Source organism: Anoplolepis gracilipes, chromosome 10, assembly GCF_047496725.1.
Source record: "Anoplolepis gracilipes chromosome 10, ASM4749672v1, whole genome shotgun sequence".
Classification (NCBI taxonomy): domain Eukaryota; kingdom Metazoa; phylum Arthropoda; class Insecta; order Hymenoptera; family Formicidae; genus Anoplolepis; species Anoplolepis gracilipes.
Genome location: NC_132979.1, coordinates 12,941,031 through 12,964,071, shown reverse-complemented (window position 1 = coordinate 12,964,071; position 23,041 = coordinate 12,941,031). Strand labels below are relative to the sequence as shown.

General features: G+C 14.4%; 1 pseudogene; it reads right to left on the bottom strand.

Annotated features, from left to right (window-relative positions):
- Nucleotides 1–1,051: 1,051 nt before the first annotated feature.
- Nucleotides 1,052–23,041, bottom strand: part of LOC140670709 (cytochrome c oxidase subunit 1-like) — a 50,948-nt pseudogene continuing 28,958 nt past the window's right edge.

The following is a 23,041-nucleotide window of genomic DNA, read 5'->3' as shown; positions in this document are numbered from 1 at the left end:
GTGTCCAACGTTTTTAACACCCTCCCGTGGAAGGCAATCGGGGACGCGCTTAACACCCACAGCGTCCCCGAATACCTCGTGAGAGGTATTCGAGCCTACTTCGGTCACCGTAGGCTCGAATACAGGGACCAAGACGGCCGGGGTCACACCCGTCGCGTGTACTGCGGGGTTCCACAGGGCTCGGTGTTGGGCCCGCTGTTGTGGAACCTCAGGTACGATGGGGTCCTCCATACCGCCCTCCCTCTCGACTGCCGGGTCATCGGGTATGCCGACGATACCCTGCTGGTAGCCGAGGGGGACAACTGGGGGGAAGCCCTAAACAGGGCTAACAAAGGGGTGGCAGGCCTCGTGAGGGCCTGCCGGATTGGCCTGAGGGTGGCCCCCAGCAAGACCGAGGCGGTACTTCTACGACCGCTTGGCCGCTGGGGAGCCTCCCCTCATCTCCCGACTAGATGTGGACGGTACTGTTGTCCCAGTGAGGTCCCAGATTAAATACCTGGGGCTCCACATCGACGGCCGATGAAGCTTTGCGGGTCACTTTGACCGCCTGGTCCCGAGAGCGGAGAAGGCGGCGGCAGCGATTAGCCGCTTGCTGCTGAATTTTGGAGGGCCGGACGGTCGAGTGCGCCGCGTCTACGCGCACACCGTCCTTAGCATACTGATGTATGCAGCACCGGTGTGGGCGGGCGAGGCGATGGCCACTAGACGCATACAGGACGCGATGCGTCGCGTCCAGCGCAGGTTGGCCATTCGTCTCGTCCGATGCTATAGGACGCGGCGGCCACCATCCTGGCCGGACTACCCCCTTTGCATATGGTTGCCGATTCATACAGACGTCTGTATGACTGGAAATCCGCGGCGCGCAGGGGAGGAGTTACCAAAGTCCCGGCCAGGATACTGGGCACCTGGAAGCTCCAGGAGAAAAAATCTCTCGAGCAGCGATGGATCGCGTCGCTGCACGAGCGCCCCCCAACATCCGGGGAGAGGACGATATCGGCCGTCCTGCCCTGTCTGGCAGAGTGGCTGGACAAGGCATGGGGCAACAGTACATTCAGGATGACACAGGTGCTCTCCGGACATAGGCTCTGTTTGAAACATAGGCTCGGGTATCAACATCTAGCCCAATAGTAAATATATGATGAGCCCAAATAATAAAGCCTAAAAATCCAATTGCTATAAGAGCATAAATTATTCCTAAGGCACCAAAGGTTTCTTTTTTTCTTCTCTCATTTATGATAATATGGGAAATTAGCCCAAATCCTGGGAGAATAAGAATATAAACTTTGGGGTGACCAAAGAATCAAAATAAATGTTGATAAAGAATAGGATCACCCCCTCCTGACGGATCAAAAAATGAAGTATTTAAATTTCGGTCTGTTAAAAGTATTGTGATTGCTCCGGCTAAAATTGGGAGGGATAAAAGTAAGAGAATTGCTGTAATGAGAATTGATCAAACTAGAAAAGGTATTTTATCAGTTGCGAGATTTTTATGACGTATATTTAAGATTGTAGAAATAAAATTAATAGCCCCTAGAATAGAAGATATTCCGGCAATATGAAGAGAAAAAATTGTTAAATCTACTGAAGGACCATTGTGAAATGCATTAGAGGCTAAAGGGGGATAAATTGTTCATCCAGTCCCAGTTCCATCATTAATAAAATTACTTAATAAAAGTAGAGAGAGTGAGGGGGTAGAAGTCAAAAACTTATATTATTTATTCGAGGGTAGGCTATATCAGGTGAACCAAGTATTAGAGGGAAAAGAAAATTTCCAAATCCCCCAATTATAAATGGCATAACTATAAAGAAAATTATAATAAATGCGTGTCTAATAACTATTGAATTATAAATTTGATCATTATTAATTAGTGCATTAGATGATCCTAATTTTAAACGAATAATTATTCTTATAGAAGATCCGATTATCCCAGCCCAAATTGCAAATGAAAAATATAGAATGCCAATATCTTTGTGATTAGTTGAATAAAGTCACTTATTCATAGTATATTTTTATTGATAATAAAATTATTTACTAAGTTTAAGTGAGATAATAATAGATATCATATCTGATTTAAGTAATAAATTGTAAATTTATTTAAGAAAATTTTAATTTTCTGATATTACATTAAATGTGTTATAAAAATATAAATTTTTTTATATATTTTATAGTTTAACTAATAAAAATATTAAATTGCAAATTTAAAGAAATTTTTAATAAAAAATTAAAATATTAAAATTTTTAAGATTTAAAAATTTTTAAAAATTTTATTGTGTAAACTTTGAAAATTTAAAGTTTATAAATTTAACTTAAAATCTTAATATTTAAAATTTATTGATTAAGTGGGGTGAAAAGTATAAATCTAATTTTAAAAAATTGTATACAAACTAAATTGAAATTATAATTAATGAAAAGATTAAGCTTAAAATCATGAAAAAAATAAATAATCTATATGAGTGAAAAAATTTATATATGTATATTGGTTTATTAAAAAGCTTAATTATAATTAAATAAAAACATATTATTAGATTTATTAAATTAATATAAACATAAATTAAAATGAAAGAATTTAAAATCATTAAAATAAAAATAAAATAAAAATTTGAATTTAATAAAAAAATATAGATTATAGTTCATTTAAAAATAAAAAACGTTAGTGGGGGAATTCTGGCTAAATTAAAAATTAATAATAAACAAATTAAATTAAAATTAATTGAAGGAAAGTTATTACTTAAAGAAAATCTAAATGAAATTTTAAAATATATAAAAATTATAATAATAATTAATGGGATAAGTGTATAGAATATTAAATATGAAAATCAGATTAGGGTTTTAAAATAAATTAAAATTAATATTCATCCGGTTAATTGAAGAAAACATTTGGTTAATTGAAGAAAATCTTAATAAAATTTTAAAATTTATTGAATTAATTATTTTAAAGGCAGAAATAAATGCAGTTAAATGATGTTAAAATTATAAAATATAATAAAAAAATTGGAGGGTTAATAAGTGAAATTATGTATAAAGGAATAATTTTTTGAATTGTTAAAAAAATAAATAATGAATATCAATCTAAAAAAATAGCTACAGAAGGGATTCATGAATGAAATGGGGGGATCCCTAATTTAATTATAATAGAGATAAAAAAAATGATTATAATAAAATTTATTTGTATATATATAAAATTATTAATAATTAAAGTTAACATTATTATTAAGGAAGCTAAAGCTTGAATGAGATAATATAAAAAAATAATTTTTTTATTTTTTAATTTAATTGATAAAAAACAAATGAATAAAAAATTATTAATTTCCATAATAATACAAATTATTAATAAATCGTATAAAAATAAAGAAATAAAAGAAAAATAAATTAAATAAGACATTAAAAAAAATTTTATGAATAAATTATGATGCATATAAATAAAATTAATTTTTTAGTTGTATTAAACTTTGAATAAATGTTGAATATTAATATTATATTTTAATGTATTATAAAGCATAAAAATTTTTGAAATTTTTTGAGATAGTTTAAATCTATTAAATATAAAAAAATTTAAATGAAAACATATATAAATTATGTATGATTTATTCTATCAAAATAATCCTTTTATCAGGCATATCATTAATAAATAAATTTTTAGTTATTAATAAAATTTAAATAGCAAAAATAATTAATTAAATAAGAGAAAGATAAAATTTCTATATTTAGGGTATGAACCTAAAAGCTTAGAGAATTAGCTTACTTACTTTAATTAAATAAATATAAATTAGTATAATATTTTTGAAAATTGACTATTAATCATTAGTTAAAATTAAATATGATAAGTAAATTTAATTTAAAAAAAGGTTATAAGTAAATTTAAATAAATAATTTAAATTAAATTTGTATTAGTAAAAATAATAAAAGAATTTATTAAAATTAAAGTAGTTATAAAGATTAATTAATAAATTAAATAATAAAATATTATAAATAAAATTATTATAAAAATTGATTTTTTAAAAATAATTAGTTATTATAGAATTAAAAAAGTATAATTAGTTAAAATAAAATTCAGAGGGAGAGAGTAATTTTATTTAAATTTAATAATTGACTATTTTAATTATATGTATTTATAAAAAAAAAATATATTATTAAAATTAAAATTAAAAAACTTATCTATAAATAAAATAATTAATAATAATTAAAAATCTTATTTATATAAATTTAAGGAGAGTATTTTATAGAAAGTAAAAAAAATTATAAATTTAAGTTTTTATTTATATATACATTAATATTATTTAATAATTATTATTTAATGTTAATAAAATATTTTAATTATTTTTATAAATATATAATTAATTATATACATTTAAAATATTTAATTAACATTAATTATTTAATATTAATTAATTAAAACTTATTAATCATTATTTTTAATTTAAAATATTAAAAACCTAAAATATAGAAAAAAAAAATTATTTATTAATAAAATATTTTAATATATTTAAATAATTATTAATAATTAATAATAATGATAATATTATAAAAAAGGGGCGGGGAATATTATTTAATTTTTTTTTTATGTATATTATAAATTAAATTTTATATTCATATTAAATTTAAATTTAAATTATTTTTATAATTTGTTTTTAATAATTAATAAATATAATTACAAAATTAATTTTTTTTTTTAATTTATTTTATAATTTAAAGTATAAATAAAATTTTAAAAAATTATATAAAATTTAAATAATTTAATAATATATAAATTAGTATTTATAATAATTAATTAAATAAAAATTTATAATAGAAAATTATAATTTATTATTAATAAATAAAGTGCCAGCAATTGCGGTTTATACTTTAAATAAAAATAAATTTAAATAATTATATATAAATATAAAATATATAAATAAATAAATATATTTAACTAATTTATTTTTTTATGGTGAAATATGAATAGATATTAAAAGTTAAATAATTTTATTTAAATTAATAATAAAATTAAAAAAATTTATATAATAAATTAGGATTAGATACCCTATTATTTAAATGAAAATAAAATATAATTAAATATTAAATGTTAATCATTAAAAATAAAAAATTTGGCGGTATTTTATGATTTAGAGGAACTTGTTGATTAATTTGATAATCCACGAATAGAATTACTTAATTTAATTTTTATATATTGTTGTTGAAAAATTATATTAAAAGATTAATAATTTAAAAATTTAATTATAATTATAATTCAAATCAAAATGTAGAATAGTTAAGATTTAAATGAGTTACATTTAATTTAATTAATTGAAATAAATTTTTAAAGTTTTATAAATATTGAATTTAATTGTAAAGTTAAAAAAATATTTAAATTGAATTTTAATTAAAATATGTACAAATTGCCCGTCATTTTCATTAATAAAAATTTATGGAAAAAGTCGTAACAAAGTAAATATATTGGAAAATGTATTTAGAATAAAAAAAAATTTTAGTTTAAATAAAAATTTTTCATTTACATTGAAAAGATTAATTAAAAATTATTAAAATTTTATTATAATTAATAAATAAATTATTAATAATAAATAAATATAAGAAAAAATATTATAAATTATTAAATAAAATTATATTAAAAAAAAAAAAGGTTTTAGTAAAAAATTTTAAAATAATTATTTTAATTTTAATGATAATGTAATGTAAATGAAAATAAAAAAATTTTTAAAAGTAATTTTAGTTAAATGTACCTTTTGTATCAGGGTTTATTAAAAAAAATTATTGATAAATAAATTTCTCGAAAGAAAAAGAGTTAAATAAATAAATAAAATTTAATATAAAAAAATTATTTTTAATATTTATTTAGAGAAGATACTTTAATCAATTTTTTTGATATCTAATTTTTTTTTTTATATAAATTTAATTTAGATATAAATTTAAATATGTAAATTTTTATTAAAGTTTAAAATAATTTTTATTTACAATAAATATATTGATTTATATTAAAAATTTATGGGATAATCTATAAATTAATTTTAAAATTTAAAAAATTTATTAATATTATTTATAAAAATTTTATAAAAATGGTTTTAAAATTTAAAATTTTTTGAAAAAATTTAATAATTTATTTATTTTAGCATAGTTTAATTATAATTTTAAAATTAAAATAAATTTAATAAATTAAAAAAATATTTTTATTAATTTAAATTAAAAATAATAACAAACAAATTAAATTAAAATTAATTGAAGGAAAGTTATTACTTAAAGAAAATCTAAATGAAATTTTAAAATATATAAAAATTATAATAATAATTAATGGGATAAGTGTATAGAATATTAAATATGAAAATCAGATTAGGGTTTTAAAATAAATTAAAATTAATATTTATCCGGTTAATCGAAGAAAACATTTGGTTAATTGAAGAAAATCTTAATAAAATTTTAAAATTTATTGAATTAATTATTTTAAAGGCGGAGATAAATGCAGATGTTAAAATTATAAAATATAATAAAAAAATTGGAGGGTTAATAAGTGAAATTATGTATAAAGGAATAATTTTTTGAATTGTTAAAAAAATAAATAATGAATATCAATCTAAAAAAATAGCTACAGAAGAAATTCATGAATGAAATGGGGGGATCCCTAATTTAATTATAATAGAGATAAAAAAATTGATTATAATAAAATTTATTTGTATATATATAAAATTATTAATAATTAAAGTTAACATTATTATTAAGGAAGCTAAAGCTTGAATGAGATAATATAAAAAAATAATTTTTTTATTTTTTAATTTAATTGATAAAAAACAAATGAATAAAAAATTATTAATTTCCATAATAATACAAATTATTAATAAATCGTATAAAAATAAAGAAATAAAAGAAAAATAAATTAAATAAGACATTAAAAAAAATTTTATGATTAAATTATGATGCATATAAATAAAATTAATTTTTTAGTTGTATTAAACTTTGAATAAATATTGAATATTAATATTATATTTTAATGTATTATGAAGCATAAAAATTTTTGAAATTTTTTGAGATAGTTTAAATCTATTAAATATAAAAAAATTAATTTAAATGAAAACATATATAAATTATGTATGATTTATTCCAGTGCTCGGAGTTAGTTGCCCTTTTCGGGCCGATTTCCGAGGCTACGCCTCCTATTCCCCCACTAGCGCTCGAGGCTCGACGGCTGCCGAATCGCTTCAGGCGCGTCCCTATAAGAAATGTGTTGGGATCCGTATGTTACGCACACAAATCGTTAGTTTTTTTTGCTAAATAATTTTTATTTTTATAAATAATTATAAATAAAATTATGTTAATAAATAATAAATATAATAATAAATAATATATACAATAAAAAATATATAATAATAAATTATAAGTAAAAATATTAAAAATATTATTAATGTTATGTAAAGCTATTATATATATTTATATATATACGTACACATATACATATACATATTCGCATGCATATTAATAATAGAATTTTTAATATCTTTATTAATAATTTATTTTATTTATTATATTTTTTTTATTATATATTATTATATTATTTGTTATTATTATATTTATTATTTGTTAATATACTTTTATTTATTATTTATAATTTATAAAAATAATTATTTAGCAAGAAAAATTTTAATGATTTGTAACGTAACATACGGACCTCAATATATTTCTTATAGTTACACACCTGAAGTATAGCGTTCGGCGGCTCGGCCGTCGAGCCTCAAGCGCTAGTGGGGGAATAGGAGGTGGCGCCTCGGAAATTGGCCCAAAAAGGGCAACTAACTCCGAGCACTGATTTATTCTATCAAAATAATCCTTTTATCAGGCATATCATTAAATAAATTTTTAGTTATTAATAAAATTTAAATAGCAAAAATAATTAATTAAATAAGAGAAAGATAAAATTTCTATATTATGAACCTAAAAGCTTAGAGAATTAGCTTACTTACTTTAATTAAATAAATATAAATTAGTATAATATTTTTGAAAATTGACTTTTAATCATTAGTTAAAATTAAATATGATAAGTAAATTTAATTTAAAAAAAGGTTATAAGTAAATTTAAATAAATAATTTAAATTAAATTTGTATTAGTAAAAATAATAAAAGAATTTATTAAAATTAAAGTAGTTATAAAGATTAATTAATAAATTAAATAATAAAATATTATAAATAAAATTATTATAAAAATTGATTTTTTAAAAATAATTAGTTATTATAGAATTAAAAAAGTATAATTAGTTAAAATAAAATTCAGATGGAGAGAGTAATTTTATTTAAATTTAATAATTGACTATTTTAATTATATGTATTTATAAAAAAAAAATATATTATTAAAATTAAAATTAAAAAACTTATCTATAAATAAAATAATTAATAATAATTAAAAATCTTATTTATATAAATTTAAGGAGAGTATTTTATAGAAAGTAAAAAAAATTAAAAATTTAAGTTTTTATTTATATATACATTAATATTATTTAATAATTATTATTTAATGTTAATAAAATATTTTAATTATTTTTATAAATATATAATTAATTATATATATTTAAAATATTTAATTAACATTAATTATTTAATATTAATTAATTAAAACTTATTAATCATTATTTTTAATTTAAAATATTAAAAACCTAAAATATAGAAAAAAAAAATTATTTATTAATAAAATATTTTAATATATTTAAATAATTATTGATAATCAATAATAATAATAATAATATAAAAAAAGGGGGGGGGGGAATATTATTTAATTTTTTTTTTATGTATATTATAAATTAAATTTTATATTCATATTAAATTTAAATTTAAATTATTTTTATAATTTGTTTTTAATAATTAATAAATATAATTACAAAATTAATTTTTTTTTTAAATTTATTTTATAATTTAAAGTATAAATAAAATTTTAAAAAATTATATAAAATTTAAATAATTTAATAATATATAAATTAGTATTTATAATAATTAATTAAATAAAAATTTATAATAGAAAATTATAATTTATTATTAATAAATAAAGTGCCAGCAATTGCGGTTTATACTTTAAATAAAAATAAATTTAAATAATTATATATAAATATAAAATATATAAATAAATAAATATATTTAACTAATTTATTTTTTTATGGTGAAATATGAATAGATATTAAAAGTTAAATAATTTTATTTAAATTAATAATAAAATTAAAAAAATTTATATAATAAATTAGGATTAGATACCCTATTATTTAAATGAAAATAAAATATAATTAAATATTAAATGTTAATCATTAAAAATAAAAAATTTGGCGGTATTTTATGATTTAGAGGAACTTGTTGATTAATTTGATAATCCACGAATAGAATTACTTAATTTAATTTTTATATATTGTTGTTGAAAAATTATATTAAAAGATTAATAATTTAAAAATTTAATTATAATTATAATTCAAATCAAAATGTAGAATAGTTAAGATTTAAATGAGTTACATTTAATTTAATTAATTGAAATAAATTTTTAAAGTTTTATAAATATTGAATTTAATTGTAAAGTTAAAAAAATATTTAAATTGAATTTTAATTAAAATATGTACAAATTGCCCGTCATTTTCATTAATAAAAATTTATGGAAAAAGTCGTAACAAAGTAAATATATTGGAAAATGTATTTAGAATAAAAAAAAATTTTAGTTTAAATAAAAATTTTTCATTTACATTGAAAAGATTAATTAAAAATTATTAAAATTTTATTATAATTAATAAATAAATTATTAATAATAAATAAATATAAGAAAAAATATTATAAATTATTAAATAAAATTATATTAAAAAAAAAAAAGTTTTAGTAAAAAATTTTAAAATAATTATTTTAATTTTAATGATAATGTAATGTAAATGAAAATAAAAAAATTTTTAAAAGTAATTTTAGTTAAATGTACCTTTTGTATCAGGGTTTATTAAAAAAAATTATTGATAAATAAATTTCTCGAAAGAAAAAGAGTTAAATAAATAAATAAAATTTAATATAAAAAAATTATTTTTAATATTTATTTAGAGAAGATACTTTAATCAATTTTTTTGATATCTAATTTTTTTTTTATATAAATTTAATTTAGATATAAATTTAAATATGTAAATTTTTATTAAAGTTTAAAATAATTTTTATTTACAATAAATATATTGATTTATATTAAAAATTTATGGGATAATCTATAAATTAATTTTAAAATTTAAAAAATTTATTAATATTATTTATAAAAATTTTATAAAAATGGTTTTAAAATTTAAAATTTTTTGAAAAAATTTAATAATTTATTTATTTTAGCATAGTTTAATTATAATTTTAAAATTAAAATAAATTTAATAAATTAAAAAAATATTTTTATTAATTTAAATTAAAAATAATAACAAACAAATTAAATTAAAATTAATTGAAGGAAAGTTATTACTTAAAGAAAATCTAAATGAAATTTTAAAATATATAAAAATTATAATAATAATTAATGGGATAAGTGTATAGAATATTAAATATGAAAATCAGATAAGGGTTTTAAAATAAATTAAAATTAATATTTATCCGGTTAATCGAAGAAAACATTTGGTTAATTGAAGAAAATCTTAATAAAATTTTAAAATTTATTGAATTAATTATTTTAAAGGCGGAGATAAATGCAGATGTTAAAATTATAAAATATAGTAAAAAAATTGGAGGGTTAATAAGTGAAATTATGTATAAAGGAATAATTTTTTGAATTGTTAAAAAAATAAATAATGAATATCAATCTAAAAAAATAGCTACAGAAGGGATTCATGAATGAAATGGGGGGATCCCTAATTTAATTATAATAGAGATAAAAAAATTGATTATAATAAAATTTATTTGTATATATATAAAATTATTAATAATTAAAGTTAACATTATTAATAAGGAAGCTAAAGCTTGAATGAGATAATATAAAAAAATAATTTTTTTATTTTTTAATTTAATTGATAAAAAACAAATGAATGAAAAATTATTAATTTCCATAATAATACAAATTATTAATAAATCGTATAAAAATAAAGAAATAAAAGAAAAATAAATTAAATAAGACATTAAAAAAAATTTTATGAATAAATTATGATGCATATAAATAAAATTAATTTTTTAGTTGTATTAAACCTTGAATAAATATTGAATATTAATGTTATATTTTAATGTATTATGAAGCATAAAAATTTTTGAAATTTTTTGAGTAAGTTTAAATCTATTAAATATCAAAAAATTAATTTAAATGAAAACATATATAAATTATGTATGATTTATTCTATCAAAATAATCCTTTTATCAGGCATATCATTAAATAAATTTTTAGTTATTAATAAAATTTAAATAGCAAAAATAATTAATTAAATAAGAGAAAGATAAAATTTCTATATTTAGGGTATGAACCTAAAAGCTTAGAGAATTAGCTTACTTACTTTAATTAAATAAATATAAATTAGTATAATATTTTTGAAAATTGACTATTAATCATTAGTTAAAATTAAATATGATAAGTAAATTTAATTTAAAAAAAGGTTATAAGTAAATTTAAATAAATAATTTAAATTAAATTTGTATTAGTAAAAATAATAAAAGAATTTATTAAAATTAAAGTAGTTATAAAGATTAATTAATAAATTAAATAATAAAATATTATAAATAAAATTATTATAAAAATTGATTTTTTAAAAATAATTAGTTATTATAAAATTAAAAAAGTATAATTAGTTAAAATAAAATTCAGAGGGAGAGAGTAATTTTATTTAAATTTAATAATTGACTATTTTAATTATATGTATTTATAAAAAAAAATATATTATTAAAATTAAAATTAAAAAACTTATCTATAAATAAAATAATTAATAATAATTAAAAATCTTATATATATAAATTTAAGGAGAGTATTTTATAGAAAGTAAAAAAAATTAAAAATTTAAGTTTTTATTTATATATACATTAATATTATTTAATAATTATTATTTAATGTTAATAAAATATTTTAATTATTTTTATAAATATATAATTAATTATATATATTTAAAATATTTAATTAATATTAATTATTTAATATTAATTAATTAAAACTTATTAATCATTATTTTTAATTTAAAATATTAAAAACCTACAATATAGAAAAAAAAATTATTTATTAATAAAATATTTTAATATATTTAAATAATTATTAATAATTAATAATAATGATAATAATATAAAAAAGGGGGGTGGGGGAATATTATTTAATTTTTTTTTATGTATATTATAAATTAAATTTTATATTCATATTAAATTTAAATTTAAATTATTTTTATAATTTGTTTTTAATAATTAATAAATATAATTACAAAATTAATTTTTTTTTTAAATTTATTTTATAATTTAAAGTATAAATAAAATTTTAAAAAATTATATAAAATTTAAATAATTTAATAATATATAAATTAGTATTTATAATAATTAATTAAATAAAAATTTATAATAGAAAATTATAATTTATTATTAATAAATAAAGTGCCAGCAATTGCGGTTTATACTTTAAATAAAAATAAATTTAAATAATTATATATAAATATAAAATATATAAATAAATAAATATATTTAACTAATTTATTTTTTTATGGTGAAATATGAATAGATATTAAAAGTTAAATAATTTTATTTAAATTAATAATAAAATTAAAAAAATTTATATAATAAATTAGGATTAGATACCCTATTATTAAAATGAAAATAAAATATAATTAAATATTAAATGTTAATCATTAAAAATAAAAAATTTGGCGGTATTTTATGATTTAGAGGAACTTGTTGATTAATTTGATAATCCACGAATAGAATTACTTAATTTAATTTTTATATATTGTTGTTGAAAAATTATATTAAAAGATTAATAATTTAAAAATTTAATTATAATTATAATTCAAATCAAAATGTAGAATAGTTAAGATTTAAATGAGTTACATTTAATTTAATTAATTGAAATAAATTTTTAAAGTTTTATAAATATTGAATTTAATTGTAAAGTTAAAAAAATATTTAAATTGAATTTTAATTAAAATATGTACAAATTGCCCGTCATTTTCATTAATAAAAATTTATGGAAAAAGTCGTAACAAAGTAAATATATTGGAAAATGTATTTAGAATAAAAAAAAATTTTAGTTTAAATAAAAATTTTTCATTTACATTGAAAAGATTAATTAAAAATTATTAAAATTTTATTATAATTAATAAATAAATTATTAATAATAAATAAATATAAGAAAAAATATTATAAATTATTAAATAAAATTATATTAAAAAAAAAAAAGGTTTTAGTAAAAAATTTTAAAATAATTATTTTAATTTTAATGATAATGTAATGTAAATGAAAATAAAAAAATTTTTAAAAGTAATTTTAGTTAAATGTACCTTTTGTATCAGGGTTTATTAAAAAAAATTATTGATAAATAAATTTCTCGAAAGAAAAAGAGTTAAATAAATAAATAAAATTTAATATAAAAAAATTATTTTTAATATTTATTTAGAGAAGATACTTTAATCAATTTTTTTGATATCTAATTTTTTTTTTTATATAAATTTAATTTAGATATAAATTTAAATATGTAAATTTTTATTAAAGTTTAAAATAATTTTTATTTACAATAAATATATTGATTTATATTAAAAATTTATGGGATAATCTATAAATTAATTTTAAAATTTAAAAAATTTATTAATATTATTTATAAAAATTTTATAAAAATGGTTTTAAAATTTAAAATTTTTTGAAAAAATTTAATAATTTATTTATTTTAGCATAGTTTAATTATAATTTTAAAATTAAAATAAATTTAATAAATTAAAAAAATATTTTTATTAATTTAAATTAAAAATAATAACAAACAAATTAAATTAAAATTAATTGAAGGAAAGTTATTACTTAAAGAAAATCTAAATGAAATTTTAAAATATATAAAAATTATAATAATAATTAATGGGATAAGTGTATAGAATATTAAATATGAAAATCAGATAAGGGTTTTAAAATAAATTAAAATTAATATTTATCCGGTTAATCGAAGAAAACATTTGGTTAATTGAAGAAAATCTTAATAAAATTTTAAAATTTATTGAATTAATTATTTTAAAGGCGGAGATAAATGCAGATGTTAAAATTATAAAATATAGTAAAAAAATTGGAGGGTTAATAAGTGAAATTATGTATAAAGGAATAATTTTTTGAATTGTTAAAAAAATAAATAATGAATATCAATCTAAAAAAATAGCTACAGAAGGGATTCATGAATGAAATGGGGGGATCCCTAATTTAATTATAATAGAGATAAAAAAATTGATTATAATAAAATTTATTTGTATATATATAAAATTATTAATAATTAAAGTTAACATTATTAATAAGGAAGCTAAAGCTTGAATGAGATAATATAAAAAAATAATTTTTTTATTTTTTAATTTAATTGATAAAAAACAAATGAATGAAAAATTATTAATTTCCATAATAATACAAATTATTAATAAATCGTATAAAAATAAAGAAATAAAAGAAAAATAAATTAAATAAGACATTAAAAAAAATTTTATGAATAAATTATGATGCATATAAATAAAATTAATTTTTTAGTTGTATTAAACCTTGAATAAATATTGAATATTAATGTTATATTTTAATGTATTATGAAGCATAAAAATTTTTGAAATTTTTTGAGTAAGTTTAAATCTATTAAATATCAAAAAATTAATTTAAATGAAAACATATATAAATTATGTATGATTTATTCTATCAAAATAATCCTTTTATCAGGCATATCATTAAATAAATTTTTAGTTATTAATAAAATTTAAATAGCAAAAATAATTAATTAAATAAGAGAAAGATAAAATTTCTATATTTAGGGTATGAACCTAAAAGCTTAGAGAATTAGCTTACTTACTTTAATTAAATAAATATAAATTAGTATAATATTTTTGAAAATTGACTATTAATCATTAGTTAAAATTAAATATGATAAGTAAATTTAATTTAAAAAAAGGTTATAAGTAAATTTAAATAAATAATTTAAATTAAATTTGTATTAGTAAAAATAATAAAAGAATTTATTAAAATTAAAGTAGTTATAAAGATTAATTAATAAATTAAATAATAAAATATTATAAATAAAATTATTATAAAAATTGATTTTTTAAAAATAATTAGTTATTATAGAATTAAAAAAGTATAATTAGTTAAAATAAAATTCAGAGGGAGAGACTAATTTTATTTAAATTTAATAATTGACTATTTTAATTATATGTATTTATAAAAAAAAATATATTATTAAAATTAAAATTAAAAAACTTATCTATAAATAAAATAATTAATAATAATTAAAAATCTTATATATATAAATTTAAGGAGAGTATTTTATAGAAAGTAAAAAAAATTAAAAATTTAAGTTTTTATTTATATATACATTAATATTATTTAATAATTATTATTTAATGTTAATAAAATATTTTAATTATTTTTATAAATATATAATTAATTATATATATTTAAAATATTTAATTAACATTAATTATTTAATATTAATTAATTAAAACTTATTAATCATTATTTTTAATTTAAAATATTAAAAACCTACAATATAGAAAAAAAAATTATTTATTAATAAAATATTTTAATATATTTAAATAATTATTAATAATTAATAATAATGATAATAATATAAAAAAGGGGGGTGGGGGAATATTATTTTATTTTTTTTTATGTATATTATAAATTAAATTTTATATTCATATTAAATTTAAATTTAAATTATTTTTATAATTTGTTTTTAATAATTAATAAATATAATTACAAAATTAATTTTTTTTTTAAATTTATTTTATAATTTAAAGTATAAATAAAATTTTAAAAAATTATATAAAATTTAAATAATTTAATAATATATAAATTAGTATTTATAATAATTAATTAAATAAAAATTTATAATAGAAAATTATAATTTATTATTAATAAATAAAGTGCCAGCAATTGCGGTTTATACTTTAAATAAAAATAAATTTAAATAATTATATATAAATATAAAATATATAAATAAATAAATATATTTAACTAATTTATTTTTTTATGGTGAAATATGAATAGATATTAAAAGTTAAATAATTTTATTTAAATTAATAATAAAATTAAAAAAATTTATATAATAAATTAGGATTAGATACCCTATTATTAAAATGAAAATAAAATATAATTAAATATTAAATGTTAATCATTAAAAATAAAAAATTTGGCGGTATTTTATGATTTAGAGGAACTTGTTGATTAATTTGATAATCCACGAATAGAATTACTTAATTTAATTTTTATATATTGTTGTTGAAAAATTATATTAAAAGATTAATAATTTAAAAATTTAATTATAATTATAATTCAAATCAAAATGTAGAATAGTTAAGATTTAAATGAGTTACATTTAATTTAATTAATTGAAATAAATTTTTAAAGTTTTATAAATATTGAATTTAATTGTAAAGTTAAAAAAATATTTAAATTGAATTTTAATTAAAATATGTACAAATTGCCCGTCATTTTCATTAATAAAAATTTATGGAAAAAGTCGTAACAAAGTAAATATATTGGAAAATGTATTTAGAATAAAAAAAAATTTTAGTTTAAATAAAAATTTTTCATTTACATTGAAAAGATTAATTAAAAATTATTAAAATTTTATTATAATTAATAAATAAATTATTAATAATAAATAAATATAAGAAAAAATATTATAAATTATTAAATAAAATTATATTAAAAAAAAAAAAGGTTTTAGTAAAAAATTTTAAAATAATTATTTTAATTTTAATGATAATGTAATGTAAATGAAAATAAAAAAATTTTTAAAAGTAATTTTAGTTAAATGTATTTTTTGTATCAGGGTTTATTAAAAAAAATTATTGATAAATAAATTTCTCGAAAGAAAAAGAGTTAAATAAATAAATAAAATTTAATATAAAAAAATTATTTTTAATATTTATTTAGAGAAGATACTTTAATCAATTTTTTTGATATCTAATTTTTTTTTTTATATAAATTTAATTTAGATATAAATTTAAATATGTAAATTTTTATTAAAGTTTAAAATAATTTTTATTTACAATAAATATATTGATTTATATTAAAAATTTATGGGATAATCTATAAATTAATTTTAAAATTTAAAAAATTTATTAATATTATTTATAAAAATTTTATAAAAATGGTTTTAAAATTTAAAATTTTTTGAAAAAATTTAATAATTTATTTATTTTAGCATAGTTTAATTATAATTTTAAAATTAAAATAAATTTAAAAAATAAATTAAAAAAATATTTTTATTAATTTAAATTAAAAATAATAACAAACAAATTAAATTAAAATTAATTGAAGGAAAGTTATTACTTAAAGAAAATCTAAATGAAATTTTAAAATATATAAAATATATAAAAATTATAATAATAATTAATGGGATAAGTGTATAGAATATTAAATATGAAAATCAGATTAGGGTTTTAAAATAAATTAAAATTAATATTTATCCGGTTAATCGAAGAAAACATTTGGTTAATTGAAGAAAATCTTAATAAAATTTTAAAATTTATTGAATTAATTATTTTAAAGGCGGAGATAAATGCAGATGTTAAAATTATAAAATATAGTAAAAAAATTGGAGGGTTAATAAGTGAAATTATGTATAAAGGAATAATTTTTTGAATTGTTAAAAAAATAAATAATGAATATCAATCTAAAAAAATAGCTACAGAAAGGATTCATGAATGAAATGGGGGGGATCCCTAATTTAATTATAATAGAGATAAAAAAATTGATTATAATAAAATTTATTTGTATATATATAAAATTATTAATAATTAAAGTTAACATTATTATTAAGGAAGCTAAAGCTTGAATGAGATAATATAAAAAAATAATTTTTTTATTTTTTAATTTAATTGATAAAAAACAAATGAATAAAAAATTATTAATTTCCATAATAATACAAATTATTAATAAATCGTATAAAAATAAAGAAATAAAAGAAAAATAAATTAAATAAGACATTAAAAAAAATTTTATGAATAAATTATGATGCATATAAATAAAATTAATTTTTTAGTTGTATTAAACTTTGAATAAATATTGAATATTAATATTATATTTTAATGTATTATGAAGCATAAAAATTTTTGAAATTTTTTGAGATAGTTTAAATCTATTAAATATCAAAAAATTAATTTAAATGAAAACATATATAAATTATGTATGATTTATTCTATCAAAATAATCCTTTTATCAGGCATATCATTAAATAAATTTTTAGTTATTAATAAAATTTAAATAGCAAAAATAATTAATTAAATAAGAGAAAGATAAAATTTCTATATTTAGGGTATGAACCTAAAAGCTTAGAGAATTAGCTTACTTACTTTAATTAAATAAATATAAATTAGTATAATATTTTTGAAAATTGACTATTAATCATTAGTTAAAATTAAATATGATAAGTAAATTTAATTTAAAAAAAGGTTATAAGTAAATTTAAATAAATAATTTAAATTAAATTTGTATTAGTAAAAATAATAAAAGAATTTATTAAAATTAAAGTAGTTATAAAGATTAATTAATAAATTAAATAATAAAATATTATAAATAAAATTATTATAAAAATTGATTTTTTAAAAATAATTAGTTATTATAGAATTAAAAAAGTATAATTAGTTAAAATAAAATTCAGAGGGAGAGAGTAATTTTATTTAAATTTAATAATTGACTATTTTAATTATATGTATTTATAAAAATAAAATATATTATTAAAATTAAAATTAAAAAACTTATCTATAAATAAAATAATTAATAATAATTAAAAATCTTATTTATATAAATTTAAGGAGAGTATTTTATAGAAAGTAAAAAAAATTAAAAATTTAAGTTTTTATTTATATATACATTAATATTATTTAATAATTATTATTTAATGTTAATAAAATATTTTAATTATTTTTATAAATATATAATTAATTATATATATTTAAAATATTTAATTAACATTAATTATTTAATATTAATTAATTAAAACTTATTAATCATTATTTTTAATTTAAAATATTAAAAACCTAAAATATAGAAAAAAAAAATTATTTATTAATAAAATATTTTAATATATTTAAATAATTATTGATAATCAATAATAATGATAATAATATAAAAAAAGGGGGGGGGGAATATTATTTAATTTTTTTTTTTATGTATATTATAAATTAAATTTTATATTCATATTAAATTTAAATTTAAATTATTTTTATAATTTGTTTTTAATAATTAATAAATATAATTACAAAATTAATTTTTTTTTAAATTTATTTTATAATTTAAAGTATAAATAAAATTTTAAAAAATTATATAAAATTTAAATAATTTAATAATATATAAATTAGTATTTATAATAATTAATTAAATAAAAATTTATAATAGAAAATTATAATTTATTATTAATAAATAAAGTGCCAGCAATTGCGGTTTATACTTTAAATAAAAATAAATTTAAATAATTATATATAAATATAAAATATATAAATAAATAAATATATTTAACTAATTTATTTTTTTATGGTGAAATATGAATAGATATTAAAAGTTAAATAATTTTATTTAAATTAATAATAAAATTAAAAAAATTTATATAATAAATTAGGATTAGATACCCTATTATTTAAATGAAAATAAAATATAATTAAATATTAAATGTTAATCATTAAAAATAAAAAATTTGGCGGTATTTTATGATTTAGAGGAACTTGTTGATTAATTTGATAATCCACGAATAGAATTACTTAATTTAATTTTTATATATTGTTGTTGAAAAATTATATTAAAAGATTAATAATTTAAAAATTTAATTATAATTATAATTCAAATCAAAATGTAGAATAGTTAAGATTTAAATGAGTTACATTTAATTTAATTAATTGAAATAAATTTTTAAAGTTTTATAAATATTGAATTTAATTGTAAAGTTAAAAAAATATTTAAATTGAATTTTAATTAAAATATGTACAAATTGCCCGTCATTTTCATTAATAAAAATTTATGGAAAAAGTCGTAACAAAGTAAATATATTGGAAAATGTATTTAGAATAAAAAAAAATTTTAGTTTAAATAAAAATTTTTCATTTACATTGAAAAGATTAATTAAAAATTATTAAAATTTTATTATAATTAATAAATAAATTATTAATAATAAATAAATATAAGAAAAAATATTATAAATTATTAAATAAAATTATATTAAAAAAAAAAAAGTTTTATTAAAAATTTTTAAATAATTATTTTAATTTTAATGATAATGTAATGTAAATGAAAATAAAAAAATTTTTAAAAGTAATTTTAGTTAAATGTACCTTTTGTATCAGGGTTTATTAAAAAAAATTATTGATAAATAAATTTCTCGAAAGAAAAAGAGTTAAATAAATAAATAAAATTTAATATAAAAAAATTATTTTTAATATTTATTTAGAGAAGATACTTTAATCAATTTTTTTGATATCTAATTTTTTTTTTATATAAATTTAATTTAGATATAAATTTAAATATGTAAATTTTTATTAAAGTTTAAAATAATTTTTATTTACAATAAATATATTGATTTATATTAAAAATTTATGGGATAATCTATAAATTAATTTTAAAATTTAAAAAATTTATTAATATTATTTATAAAAATTTTATAAAAATGGTTTTAAAATTTAAAATTTTTTGAAAAAATTTAATAATTTATTTATTTTAGCATAGTTTAATTATAATTTTAAAATTAAAATAAATTTAATAAATTAAAAAAATATTTTTATTAATTTAAATTAAAAATAATAACAAACAAATTAAATTAAAATTAATTGAAGGAAAGTTATTACTTAAAGAAAATCTAAATGAAATTTTAAAATATATAAAAATTATAATAATAATTAATGGGATAAGTGTATAGAATATTAAATATGAAAATCAGATAAGGGTTTTAAAATAAATTAAAATTAATATTTATCCGGTTAATCGAAGAAAACATTTGGTTAATTGAAGAAAATCTTAATAAAATTTTAAAATTTATTGAATTAATTATTTTAAAGGCGGAGATAAATGCAGATGTTAAAATTATAAAATATAGTAAAAAAATTGGAGGGTTAATAAGTGAAATTATGTATAAAGGAATAATTTTTTGAATTGTTAAAAAAATAAATAATGAATATCAATCTAAAAAAATAGCTACAGAAGGGATTCATGAATGAAATGGGGGGATCCCTAATTTAATTATAATAGAGATAAAAAAATTGATTATAATAAAATTTATTTGTATATATATAAAATTATTAATAATTAAAGTTAACATTATTAATAAGGAAGCTAAAGCTTGAATGAGATAATATAAAAAAATAATTTTTTTATTTTTTAATTTAATTGATAAAAAACAAATGAATGAAAAATTATTAATTTCCATAATAATACAAATTATTAATAAATCGTATAAAAATAAAGAAATAAAAGAAAAATAAATTAAATAAGACATTAAAAAAAATTTTATGAATAAATTATGATGCATATAAATAAAATTAATTTTTTAGTTGTATTAAACCTTGAATAAATATTGAATATTAATGTTATATTTTAATGTATTATGAAGCATAAAAATTTTTGAAATTTTTTGAGTAAGTTTAAATCTATTAAATATCAAAAAATTAATTTAAATGAAAACATATATAAATTATGTATGATTTATTCTATCAAAATAATCCTTTTATCAGGCATATCATTAAATAAATTTTTAGTTATTAATAAAATTTAAATAGCAAAAATAATTAATTAAATAAGAGAAAGATAAAATTTCTATATTTAGGGTATGAACCTAAAAGCTTAGAGAATTAGCTTACTTACTTTAATTAAATAAATATAAATTAGTATAATATTTTTGAAAATTGACTATTAATCATTAGTTAAAATTAAATATGATAAGTAAATTTAATTTAAAAAAAGGTTATAAGTAAATTTAAATAAATAATTTAAATTAAATTTGTATTAGTAAAAATAATAAAAGAATTTATTAAAATTAAAGTAGTTATAAAGATTAATTAATAAATTAAATAATAAAATATTATAAATAAAATTATTATAAAAATTGATTTTTTAAAAATAATTAGTTATTATAAAATTAAAAAAGTATAATTAGTTAAAATAAAATTCAGAGGGAGAGAGTAATTTTATTTAAATTTAATAATTGACTATTTTAATTATATGTATTTATAAAAAAAAATATATTATTAAAATTAAAATTAAAAAACTTATCTATAAATAAAATAATTAATAATAATTAAAAATCTTATATATATAAATTTAAGGAGAGTATTTTATAGAAAGTAAAAAAAATTAAAAATTTAAGTTTTTATTTATATATACATTAATATTATTTAATAATTATTATTTAATGTTAATAAAATATTTTAATTATTTTTATAAATATATAATTTATTATATATATTTAAAATATTTAATTAACATTAATTATTTAATATTAATTAATTAAAACTTATTAATCATTATTTTTAATTTAAAATATTAAAAACCTAAAATATAGAAAAAAAAAATTATTTATTAATAAAATATTTTAATATATTTAAATAATTATTGATAATCAATAATAATGATAATAATATAAAAAAAGGGGGGGGGAATATTATTTAATTTTTTTTTTTTATGTATATTATAAATTAAATTTTATATTCATATTAAATTTAAATTTAAATTATTTTTATAATTTGTTTTTAATAATTAATAAATATAATTACAAAATTAATTTTTTTTTTAAATTTATTTTATAATTTAAAGTATAAATAAAATTTTAAAAAATTATATAAAATTTAAATAATTTAATAATATATAAATTAGTATTTATAATAATTAAGTAAATAAAAATTTATAATAGAAAATTATAATTTATTATTAATAAATAAAGTGCCAGCAATTGCGGTTTATACTTTAAATAAA